This window comes from Engystomops pustulosus, chromosome 9, assembly GCF_040894005.1.
Source record: "Engystomops pustulosus chromosome 9, aEngPut4.maternal, whole genome shotgun sequence".
Taxonomy (NCBI): Eukaryota; Metazoa; Chordata; class Amphibia; order Anura; family Leptodactylidae; genus Engystomops; species Engystomops pustulosus.
Genome location: NC_092419.1, coordinates 68046599 through 68059254, shown reverse-complemented (window position 1 = coordinate 68059254; position 12656 = coordinate 68046599).

Sequence of the window (12656 nt, the reverse complement as noted above, 5' to 3'; positions counted from 1 at the left end):
TGACGAGAGCAGGCACATTCAGCTTAGAATGGCCGTTGACAGCAGCTGTTCAATTTAAACCTTCTTTTACTATCTCATAGAGAAACTAACACAATTTTCAGGTTCAAAAAGGTCAACAGAACTTGGGATTCCCAGCCAGTCTCCCATGCTGGTACTTGCCAAGCCTTAAGCTGCATTGCTGCTGCGATCTGACGAGAGCAGGCACATTCAGCTTAGAATGGCCGTTGACAGCAGCTGTTCAATTTGAACCTTCTTTTACTATCTCATAGAGAAACTAACACAATTTTCAGGTTCAAAAAGGTCAACGGAACTTGGGATTCCCAGCCAGTCTCCCATGCTGGTACTTGCCAAGCCTTAAGCTGCATTGCTGCTGCGATCTGACGAGAGCAGGCACATTCAGCTTAGAATGGCCGTTGACAGCAGCTGTTCAATTTGAACCTTCTTTTACTATCTCATAGAGAAACTAACACAATTTTCAGGTTCAAAAAGGTCAACGGAACTTGGGATTCCCAGCCAGTCTCCCATGCTGGTACTTGCCAAGCCTTAAGCTGCATTGCTGCTGCGATCTGACGAGAGCAGGCACATTCAGCTTAGAATGGCCGTTGACAGCAGCTGTTCAATTTGAACCTTCTTTTACTATCTCATAGAGAAACTAACACAATTTTCAGGTTCAAAAAGGTCAACGGAACTTGGGATTCCCAGCCAGTCTCCCATGCTGGTACTTGCCAAGCCTTAAGCTGCATTGCTGCTGCGATCTGACGAGAGCAGGCACATTCAGCTTAGAATGGCCGTTGACAGCAGCTGTTCAATTTGAACCTTCTTTTACTATCTCATAGAGAAACTAACACAATTTTCAGGTTCAAAAAGGTCAACGGAACTTGGGATTCCCAGCCAGTCTCCCATGCTGGTACTTGCCAAGCCTTAAGCTGCATTGCTGCTGCGATCTGACGAGAGCAGGCACATTCAGCTTAGAATTGCCGTTGACAGCAGCTGTTCAATTTGAACCTTCTTTTACTATCTCATAGAGAAACTAACACAATTTTCAGGTTCAAAAAGGTCAGCGGAACTAGGGATTCCCAGCCAGTCTCCCATGCTGGTACTTGCCAAGCCTTAAGCTGCTGCGATCTGACGAGAGCAGGCACATTCAGCTTAGAATGGCCGTTGACAGCAGCTGTTCAATTTGAACCTTCTTTTACTATCTCATAGAGAAACTAACACAATTTTCAGGTTCAAAAAGGTCAACAGAACTTGGGATTCCCAGCCAGTCTCCCATGCTGGTACTTGCCAAGCCTTAAGCTGCATTGATGCTGCGATCTGACGAGAGCAGGCACATTCAGCTTAGAATGGCCGTTGACAGCAGCTGTTCAGTTTGAACCTTCTTTTACTATCTCATAGAGAAACTAACACAATTTTCAGGTTCAAAAAGGTCAACGGAACTTGGGATTCCCAGCCAGTCTCCCATGCTGGTACTTGCCAAGCCTTAAGCTGCATTGCTGCTGCGATCTGACGAGAGCAGGCACATTCAGCTTAGAATTGCCGTTGACAGCAGCTGTTCAATTTGAACCTTCTTTTACTATCTCATAGAGAAACTAACACAATTTTCAGGTTCAAAAAGGTCAGCGGAACTAGGGATTCCCAGCCAGTCTCCCATGCTGGTACTTGCCAAGCCTTAAGCTGCTGCGATCTGACGAGAGCAGGCACATTCAGCTTAGAATGGCCGTTGACAGCAGCTGTTCAATTTGAACCTTCTTTTACTATCTCATAGAGAAACTAACACAATTTTCAGGTTCAAAAAGGTCAACAGAACTTGGGATTCCCAGCCAGTCTCCCATGCTGGTACTTGCCAAGCCTTAAGCTGCATTGATGCTGCGATCTGACGAGAGCAGGCACATTCAGCTTAGAATGGCCGTTGACAGCAGCTGTTCAATTTGAACCTTCTTTTACTATCTCATAGAGAAACTAACACAATTTTCAGGTTCAAAAAGGTCAACGGAACTTGGGATTCCCAGCCAGTCTCCCATGCTGGTACTTGCCAAGCCTTAAGCTGCATTGCTGCTGCGATCTGACGAGAGCAGGCACATTCAGCTTAGAATTGCCGTTGACAGCAGCTGTTCAATTTGAACCTTCTTTTACTATCTCATAGAGAAACTAACACAATTTTCAGGTTCAAAAAGGTCAGCGGAACTAGGGATTCCCAGCCAGTCTCCCATGCTGGTACTTGCCAAGCCTTAAGCTGCTGCGATCTGACGAGAGCAGGCACATTCAGCTTAGAATGGCCGTTGACAGCAGCTGTTCAATTTGAACCTTCTTTTACTATCTCATAGAGAAACTAACACAATTTTCAGGTTCAAAAAGGTCAACAGAACTTGGGATTCCCAGCCAGTCTCCCATGCTGGTACTTGCCAAGCCTTAAGCTGCATTGATGCTGCGATCTGACGAGAGCAGGCACATTCAGCTTAGAATGGCCGTTGACAGCAGCTGTTCAGTTTGAACCTTCTTTTACTATCTCATAGAGAAACTAACACAATTTTCAGGTTCAAAAAGGTCAACAGAACTTGGGATTCCCAGCCAGTCTCCCATGCTGGTACTTGCCAAGCCTTAAGCTGCAATGCTGCTGCGATCTGACGAGAGCAGGCACATTCAGCTTAGAATGGCCGTTGACAGCAGCTGTTCAATTTGAACCTTCTTTTACCATCTTTGACAGAGAAACTAACAATTTTCAGGTTCAAAAAGGTCAACGGAACTTGGGATTCCCAGCCAGTCTCCCATGCTGGTACTTGCCAAGCCTTAAGCTGCATTGCTGCTGCGATCTGACGAGAGCAGGCACATTCAGCTTAGAATGGCCGTTGACAGCAGCTGTTCAATTTGAACCTTCTTTTACTATCTCATAGAGAAACTAACACAATTTTCAGGTTCAAAAAGGTCAACGGAACTTGGGATTCCCAGCCAGTCTCCCATGCTGGTACTTGCCAAGCCTTAAGCTGCATTGCTGCTGCGATCTGACAAGAGCAGGCACATTCAGCTTAGAATGGCCGTTGACAGCAGCTGTTCAATTTGAACCTTCTTTTACTATCTCATAGAGAAACTAACACAATTTTCAGGTTCAAAAAGGTCAACGGAACTTGGGATTCCCAGCCAGTCTCCCATGCTGGTACTTGCCAAGCCTTAAGCTGCTGCGATCTGACGAGAACAGGCACATTCAGCTTAGAATGGCCGTTGACAGCAGCTGTTCAATTTGAACCTTCTTTTACTATCTCATAGAGAAACTAACACAATTTTCAGGTTCAAAAAGGTCAACAGAACTTGGGATTCCCAGCCAGTCTCCCATGCTGGTACTTGCCAAGCCTTAAGCTGCATTGCTGCTGCGATCTGACGAGAGCAGGCACATTCAGCTTAGAATGGCTGTTGACAGCAGCTGTTCAATTTGAACCTTCTTTTACTATCTCATAGAGAAACTAACACAATTTTCAGGTTCAAAAAGGTCAACGGAACTTGGGATTCCCAGCCAGTCTCCCATGCTGGTACTTGCCAAGCCTTAAGCTGCATTGCTGCTGCGATCTGACGAGAGCAGGCACATTCAGCTTAGAATGGCCGTTGACAGCAGCTGTTCAATTTGAACCTTCTTTTACTATCTCATAGAAAAACTAACACAATTTTCAGGTTCAAAAAGGTCAACAGAACTTGGGATTCCCAGCCAGTCTCCCATGCTGGTACTTGCCAAGCCTTAAGCTGCATTGCTGCTGCGATCTGACGAGAGCAGGCTCATTCAGCTTAGAATGGCCGTTGACAGCAGCTGTTCAATTTGAACCTTCTTTTACCATCTTTGACAGAGAAACTAACAATTTTCAGGTTCAAAAAGGTCAACCGAACTTGGGATTCCCAGCCAGTCTCCCATGCTGGTACTTGCCAAGCCTTAAGCTGCATTGCTGCTGCGATCTGACGAGAGCAGGCACATTCAGCTTAGAATGGCCGTTGACAGCAGCTGTTCAATTTGAACCTTCTTTTAATATCTCATAGAGAAACTAACACAATTTTCAGGTTCAAAAAGGTCAACGGAACTTAGGATTCCCAGCCAGTCTCCCATGCTGGTACTTGCCAAGCCTTAAGCTGCATTGCTGCTGCGAACTGACGAGAGCAGGCACATTCAGCTTAGAATGGCCGTTAGCAGCAGCTGTTCAATTTTAACCTTCTTTTACTATCTCATAGAGAAACTAACACAATTTTCAGGTTCAAAAAGGTCAACGGAACTTGGGATTCCCAGCCAGTCTCCCATGCTGGTACTTGCCAAGCCTTAAGCTGCTGCGATCTGACGAGAGCAGGCACATTCAGCTTAGAATGGCCGTTGACAGCAGCTGTTCAATTTGAACCTTCTTTTACCATCTTTGACAGAGAAACTAACACAATTTTCAGGTTCAAAAAGGTCAACGGAACTTGGGATTCCCAGCCAGTCTCCCATGCTGGTACTTGCCAAGCCTTAAGCTGCATTGATGCTGCGATCTGACGAGAGCAGGCACATTCAGCTTAGAATGGCCGTTGACAGCAGCTGTTCAGTTTGAACCTTCTTTTACTATCTCATAGAGAAACTAACACAATTTTCAGGTTCAAAAAGGTCAACGGAACTTGGGATTCCCAGCCAGTCTCCCATGCTGGTACTTGCCAAGCCTTAAGCTGCATTGCTGCTGCGATCTGACGAGAGCAGGCACATTCAGCTTAGAATGGCCGTTGACAGCAGCTGCCTAATTTCTACTTTCTTTTACTATCTCATAGAGAAACTAACACAATTTTCAGGTTCAAAAAGCTCAACGGAACTTGGGATTCCCAGCCAGTCTCCCATGCTGGTACTTGCCAAGCCTTAAGCTGCATTGCTGCTGCGATCTGACGAGAGCAGGCACATTCAGCTTAGAAGGGCCGTTGACAGCAGCTGTTCAATTTGAACCTTCTTTTACTATCTCATAGAGAAACTAACACAATTTTCAGGTTCAAAAAGGTCAACGGAACTTGGGATTCCCAGCCAGTCTCCCATGCTGGTACTTGCCAAGCCTTAAGCTGCATTGATGCTGCGATCTGACGAGAGCAGGCACATTCAGCTTAGAATGGCCGTTGACAGCAGCTGTTCAGTTTGAACCTTCTTTTACTATCTCATAGAGAAACTAACACAATTTTCAGGTTCAAAAAGGTCAACAGAACTTGGGATTCCCAGCCAGTCTCCCATGCTGGTACTTGCCAAGCCTTAAGCTGCATTGCTGCTGCGATCTGACGAGAGCAGGCACATTCAGCTTAGAATTGCCGTTGACAGCAGCTGTTCAATTTGAACCTTCTTTTACTATCTCATAGAGAAACTAACACAATTTTCAGGTTCAAAAAGGTCAACGGAACTTGGGATTCCCAGCCAGTCTCCCATGCTGTTACTTGCCAAGCCTAAAGCTGCATTGCTGCTGCGATCTGACGAGAGCAGGCACATTCAGCTTAGAATGGCCGTTGACAGCAGCTGTTCAGTTTGAACCTTCTTTTACTATCTCATAGAGAAACTAACACAATTTTCAGGTTCAAAAAGGTCAACGGAACTTGGGATTCCCAGCCAGTCTCCCATGCTGGTACTTGCCAAGCCTTAAGCTGCATTGCTGCTGCGATCTGACGAGAGCAGGCACATTCAGCTTAGAATGGCCGTTGACAGCAGCTGTTCAATTTGAACCTTCTTTTACTATCTCATAGAGAAACTAACACAATTTTCAGGTTCAAAAAGGTCAACGGAACTTGGGATTCCCAGCCAGTCTCCCATGCTGGTACTTGCCAAGCCTTAAGCTGCATTGCTGCTGCGATCTGACGAGAGCAGGCACATTCAGCTTAGAATGGCCGTTGACAGCAGCTGTTCAATTTGAACCTTTTTTTACTATCTCATAGAGAAACTAACACAATTTTCAGGTTCAAAAAGGTCAACAGAACTTGGGATTCCCAGCCAGTCTCCCATGCTGGTACTTGCCAAGCCTTAAGCTGCATTGCTGCTGCGATCTGACGAGAGCAGGCACATTCAGCTTAGAATGGCCGTTGACAGCAGCTGTTCAATTTGAACCTTCTTTTACTATCTCATAGAGAAACTAACACAATTTTCAGGTTCAAAAAGGTCAACGGAACTTGGGATTCCCAGCCAGTCTCCCATGCTGGTACTTGCCAAGCCTTAAGCTGCATTGCTGCTGCGATCTGACGAGAGCAAGCACATTCAGCTTAGAATGGCCGTTGACAGCAGCTGTTCAATTTGAACCTTCTTTTACTATCTCATAGAGAAACTAACACAATTTTCAGGTTCAAAAAGGTCAACAGAACTTGGGATTCCCAGCCAGTCTCCCATGCTGGTACTTGCCAAGCCTTAAGCTGCATTGCTGCTGCGATCTGACGAGAGCAGGCACATTCAGCTTAGAATGGCCGTTGACAGCAGCTGTTCAATTTGAACCTTCTTTTACTATCTCATAGAAAAACTAACACAATTTTCAGGTTCAAAAAGGTCAACAGAACTTGGGATTCCCAGCCAGTCTCCCATGCTGGTACTTGCCAAGCCTTAAGCTGCATTGCTGCTGCGATCTGACGAGAGCAGGCACATTCAGCTTAGAATGGCCGTTGACAGCAGCTGTTCAATTTGAACCTTCTTTTACCATCTTTGACAGAGAAACTAACAATTTTCAGGTTCAAAAAGGTCAACGGAACTTGGGATTCCCAGCCAGTTTCCCATGCTGGTACTTGCCAAGCCTTAAGCTGCATTGCTGCTGCGATCTGACGAGAGCAGGCACATTCAGCTTAGAATGGCCGTTGACAGCAGCTGTTCAATTTGAACCTTCTTTTAATATCTCATAGAGAAACTAACACAATTTTCAGGTTCAAAAAGGTCAACGGAACTTAGGATTCCCAGCCAGTCTCCCATGCTGGTACTTGCCAAGCTTTAAGCTGCATTGCTGCTGCGAACTGACGAGAGCAGGCACATTCAGCTTAGAATGGCCGTTAGCAGCAGCTGATCAATTTGAACCTTCTTTTACTATCTCATAGAGAAACTAACACAATTTTCAGGTTCAAAAAGGTCAACGGAACTTGGGATTCCCAGCCAGTCTCCCATGCTGGTACTTGCCAAGCCTTAAGCTGCTGCGATCTGACGAGAGCAGGCACATTCAGCTTAGAATGGCCGTTGACAGCAGCTGTTCAATTTGAACCTTCTTTTACTATCTCATAGAAAAACTAACACAATTTTCAGGTTCAAAAAGGTCAACCGAACTTGGGATTCCCAGCCAGTCTCCCATGCTGGTACTTGCCAAGCCTTAAGCTGCATTGCTGCTGCGATCTGACGAGAGCAGGCACATTCAGCTTAGAATGGCTGTTGACAGCAGCTGTTCAATTTGAACCTTCTTTTACTATCTCATAGAGAAACTAACACAATTTTCAGGTTCAAAAAGGTCAACGGAACTTGGGATTCCCAGCCAGTCTCCCATGCTGGTACTTGCCAAGCCTTAAGCTGCATTGCTGCTGCGATCTGACGAGAGCAGGCACATTCAGCTTAGAATGGCCGTTGACAGCAGCTGTTCAATTTGAACCTTCTTTTACTATCTCATAGAAAAACTAACACAATTTTCAGGTTCAAAAAGGTCAACAGAACTTGGGATTCCCAGCCAGTCTCCCATGCTGGTACTTGCCAAGCCTTAAGCTGCATTGCTGCTGCGATCTGACGAGAGCAGGCTCATTCAGCTTAGAATGGCCGTTGACAGCAGCTGTTCAATTTGAACCTTCTTTTACCATCTTTGACAGAGAAACTAACAATTTTCAGGTTCAAAAAGGTCAACCGAACTTGGGATTCCCAGCCAGTCTCCCATGCTGGTACTTGCCAAGCCTTAAGCTGCATTGCTGCTGCGATCTGACGAGAGCAGGCACATTCAGCTTAGAATGGCCGTTGACAGCAGCTGTTCAATTTGAACCTTCTTTTAATATCTCATAGAGAAACTAACACAATTTTCAGGTTCAAAAAGGTCAACGGAACTTAGGATTCCCAGCCAGTCTCCCATGCTGGTACTTGCCAAGCCTTAAGCTGCATTGCTGCTGCGAACTGACGAGAGCAGGCACATTCAGCTTAGAATGGCCGTTAGCAGCAGCTGTTCAATTTGAACCTTCTTTTACTATCTCATAGAGAAACTAACACAATTTTCAGGTTCAAAAAGGTCAACGGAACTTGGGATTCCCAGCCAGTCTCCCATGCTGGTACTTGCCAAGCCTTAAGCTGCTGCGATCTGACGAGAGCAGGCACATTCAGCTTAGAATGGCCGTTGACAGCAGCTGTTCAATTTGAACCTTCTTTTACCATCTTTGACAGAGAAACTAACACAATTTTCAGGTTCAAAAAGGTCAACGGAACTTGGGATTCCCAGCCAGTCTCCCATGCTGGTACTTGCCAAGCCTTAAGCTGCATTGATGCTGCGATCTGACGAGAGCAGGCACATTCAGCTTAGAATGGCCGTTGACAGCAGCTGTTCAGTTTGAACCTTCTTTTACTATCTCATAGAGAAACTAACACAATTTTCAGGTTCAAAAAGGTCAACGGAACTTGGGATTCCCAGCCAGTCTCCCATGCTGGTACTTGCCAAGCCTTAAGCTGCATTGCTGCTGCGATCTGACGAGAGCAGGCACATTCAGCTTAGAATGGCCGTTGACAGCAGCTGCCTAATTTCTACTTTCTTTTACTATCTCATAGAGAAACTAACACAATTTTCAGGTTCAAAAAGCTCAACGGAACTTGGGATTCCCAGCCAGTCTCCCATGCTGGTACTTGCCAAGCCTTAAGCTGCATTGCTGCTGCGATCTGACGAGAGCAGGCACATTCAGCTTAGAAGGGCCGTTGACAGCAGCTGTTCAATTTGAACCTTCTTTTACTATCTCATAGAGAAACTAACACAATTTTCAGGTTCAAAAAGGTCAACGGAACTTGGGATTCCCAGCCAGTCTCCCATGCTGGTACTTGCCAAGCCTTAAGCTGCATTGATGCTGCGATCTGACGAGAGCAGGCACATTCAGCTTAGAATGGCCGTTGACAGCAGCTGTTCAGTTTGAACCTTCTTTTACTATCTCATAGAGAAACTAACACAATTTTCAGGTTCAAAAAGGTCAACGGAACTTGGGATTCACAGCCAGTCTCCCATGCTGGTACTTGCCAAGCCTTAAGCCGCATCGCTGCTGTGATCCGACAAGAGCACGCACATTCAGCTTAGAATGGCCGTTGACAGCAGCTGTTCAATTTGAACCTTCTTTTACTATCTCATAGAGAAACTAACACAATTTTCAGGTTCAAAAAGGTCAACGGAACTTGGGATTCCCAGCCAGTCTCCCATGCTGGTACTTGCCAAGCCTTAAGCTGCATTGCTGCTGCGATCTGACGAGAGCAGGCACATTCAGCTTAGAATGGCCGCTGACAGCAGCTGTTCAATTTGAACCTTCTTTTACTATCTCATAGAGAAACTAACACAATTTTCAGGTTCAAAAAGGTCAACAGAACTTGGGATTCCCAGCCAGTCTCCCATGCTGGTACTTGCCAAGCCTTAAGCTGCATTGCTGCTGCGATCTGACGAGAGCAGGCACATTCAGCTTAGAATTGCCGTTGACAGCAGCTGTTCAATTTGAACCTTCTTTTACTATCTCATAGAGAAACTAACACAATTTTCAGGTTCAAAAAGGTCAACGGAACTTGGGATTCCCAGCCAGTCTCCCATGCTGTTACTTGCCAAGCCTAAAGCTGCATTGCTGCTGCGATCTGACGAGAGCAGGCACATTCAGCTTAGAATGGCCGTTGACAGCAGCTGTTCAGTTTGAACCTTCTTTTACTATCTCATAGAGAAACTAACACAATTTTCAGGTTCAAAAAGGTCAACGGAACTTGGGATTCCCAGCCAGTCTCCCATGCTGGTACTTGCCAAGCCTTAAGCTGCATTGCTGCTGCGATCTGACGAGAGCAGGCACATTCAGCTTAGAATGGCCGTTGACAGCAGCTGTTCAATTTGAACCTTCTTTTACTATCTCATAGAGAAACTAACACAATTTTCAGGTTCAAAAAGGTCAACGGAACTTGGGATTCCCAGCCAGTCTCCCATGCTGGTACTTGCCAAGCCTTAAGCTGCATTGCTGCTGCGATCTGACGAGAGCAGGCACATTCAGCTTAGAATGGCCGTTGACAGCAGCTGTTCAATTTGAACCTTTTTTTACTATCTCATAGAGAAACTAACACAATTTTCAGGTTCAAAAAGGTCAACAGAACTTGGGATTCCCAGCCAGTCTCCCATGCTGGTACTTGCCAAGCCTTAAGCTGCATTGCTGCTGCGATCTGACGAGAGCAGGCACATTCAGCTTAGAATGGCCGTTGACAGCAGCTGTTCAATTTGAACCTTCTTTTACTATCTCATAGAGAAACTAACACAATTTTCAGGTTCAAAAAGGTCAACGGAACTTGGGATTCCCAGCCAGTCTCCCATGCTGGTACTTGCCAAGCCTTAAGCTGCATTGCTGCTGCGATCTGACGAGAGCAGGCACATTCAGCTTAGAATGGCCGTTGACAGCAGCTGTTCAATTTGAACCTTCTTTTACTATCTCATAGAGAAACTAACACAATTTTCAGGTTCAAAAAGGTCAACAGAACTTGGGATTCCCAGCCAGTCTCCCATGCTGGTACTTGCCAAGCCTTAAGCTGCATTGCTGCTGCGATCTGACGAGAGCAGGCACATTCAGCTTAGAATGGCCGTTGACAGCAGCTGTTCAATTTGAACCTTCTTTTACTATCTCATAGAAAAACTAACACAATTTTCAGGTTCAAAAAGGTCAACAGAACTTGGGATTCCCAGCCAGTCTCCCATGCTGGTACTTGCCAAGCCTTAAGCTGCATTGCTGCTGCGATCTGACGAGAGCAGGCACATTCAGCTTAGAATGGCCGTTGACAGCAGCTGTTCAATTTGAACCTTCTTTTACCATCTTTGACAGAGAAACTAACAATTTTCAGGTTCAAAAAGGTCAACGGAACTTGGGATTCCCAGCCAGTTTCCCATGCTGGTACTTGCCAAGCCTTAAGCTGCATTGCTGCTGCGATCTGACGAGAGCAGGCACATTCAGCTTAGAATGGCCGTTGACAGCAGCTGTTCAATTTGAACCTTCTTTTAATATCTCATAGAGAAACTAACACAATTTTCAGGTTCAAAAAGGTCAACGGAACTTAGGATTCCCAGCCAGTCTCCCATGCTGGTACTTGCCAAGCTTTAAGCTGCATTGCTGCTGCGAACTGACGAGAGCAGGCACATTCAGCTTAGAATGGCCGTTAGCAGCAGCTGTTCAATTTGAACCTTCTTTTACTATCTCATAGAGAAACTAACACAATTTTCAGGTTCAAAAAGGTCAACGGAACTTGGGATTCCCAGCCAGTCTCCCATGCTGGTACTTGCCAAGCCTTAAGCTGCTGCGATCTGACGAGAGCAGGCACATTCAGCTTAGAATGGCCGTTGACAGCAGCTGTTCAATTTGAACCTTCTTTTACTATCTCATAGAAAAACTAACACAATTTTCAGGTTCAAAAAGGTCAACAGAACTTGGGATTCCCAGCCAGTCTCCCATGCTGGTACTTGCCAAGCCTTAAGCTGCATTGCTGCTGCGATCTAACGAGAGCAGGCACATTCAGCTTAGAATGGCCGTTGACAGCAGCTGTTCAATTTGAACCTTCTTTTACCATCTTTGACAGAGAAACTAACAATTTTCAGGTTCAAAAAGGTCAACGGAACTTGGGATTCCCAGCCAGTCTCCCATGCTGGTACTTGCCAAGCCTTAAGCTGCATTGCTGCTGCGATCTGACGAGAGCAGGCACATTCAGCTTAGAATGGCCGTTGACAGCAGCTGCCTAATTTCTACTTTCTTTTACTATCTCATAGAGAAACTAACACAATTTTCAGGTTCAAAAAGGTCAACGGAACTTGGGATTCCCAGCCAGTCTCCCATGCTGGTACTTGCCAAGCCTTAAGCTGCATTGATGCTGCGATCTGACGAGAGCAGGCACATTCAGCTTAGAATGGCCGTTGACAGCAGCTGTTCAGTTTGAACCTTCTTTTACTATCTCATAGAGAAACTAACACAATTTTCAGGTTCAAAAAGGTCAACGGAACTTGGAATTCACAGCCAGTCTCCCATGCTGGTACTTGCCAAGCCTTAAGCCGCATCGCTGCTGTGATCCGACAAGAGCACGCACATTCAGCTTAGAATGGCCGTTGACAGCAGCTGTTCAATTTGAACCTTCTTTTACTATCTCATAGAGAAACTAACACAATTTTCAGGTTCAAAAAGGTCAACGGAACTTGGGATTCCCAGCCAGTCTCCCATGCTGTTACTTGCCAAGCCTAAAGCTGCATTGCTGCTGCGATCTGACGAGAGCAGGCACATTCAGCTTAGAATGGCCGTTGACAGCAGCTGTTCAGTTTGAACCTTCTTTTACTATCTCATAGAGAAACTAACACAATTTTCAGGTTCAAAAAGGTCAACGGAACTTGGGATTCCCAGCCAGTCTCCCATGCTGTTACTTGCCAAGCCTAAAGCTGCATTGCTGCTGCGATCTGACGAGAGCAGGCACATTCAGCTTAGAATGGCCGTTGACAGCAGCTGTTCAG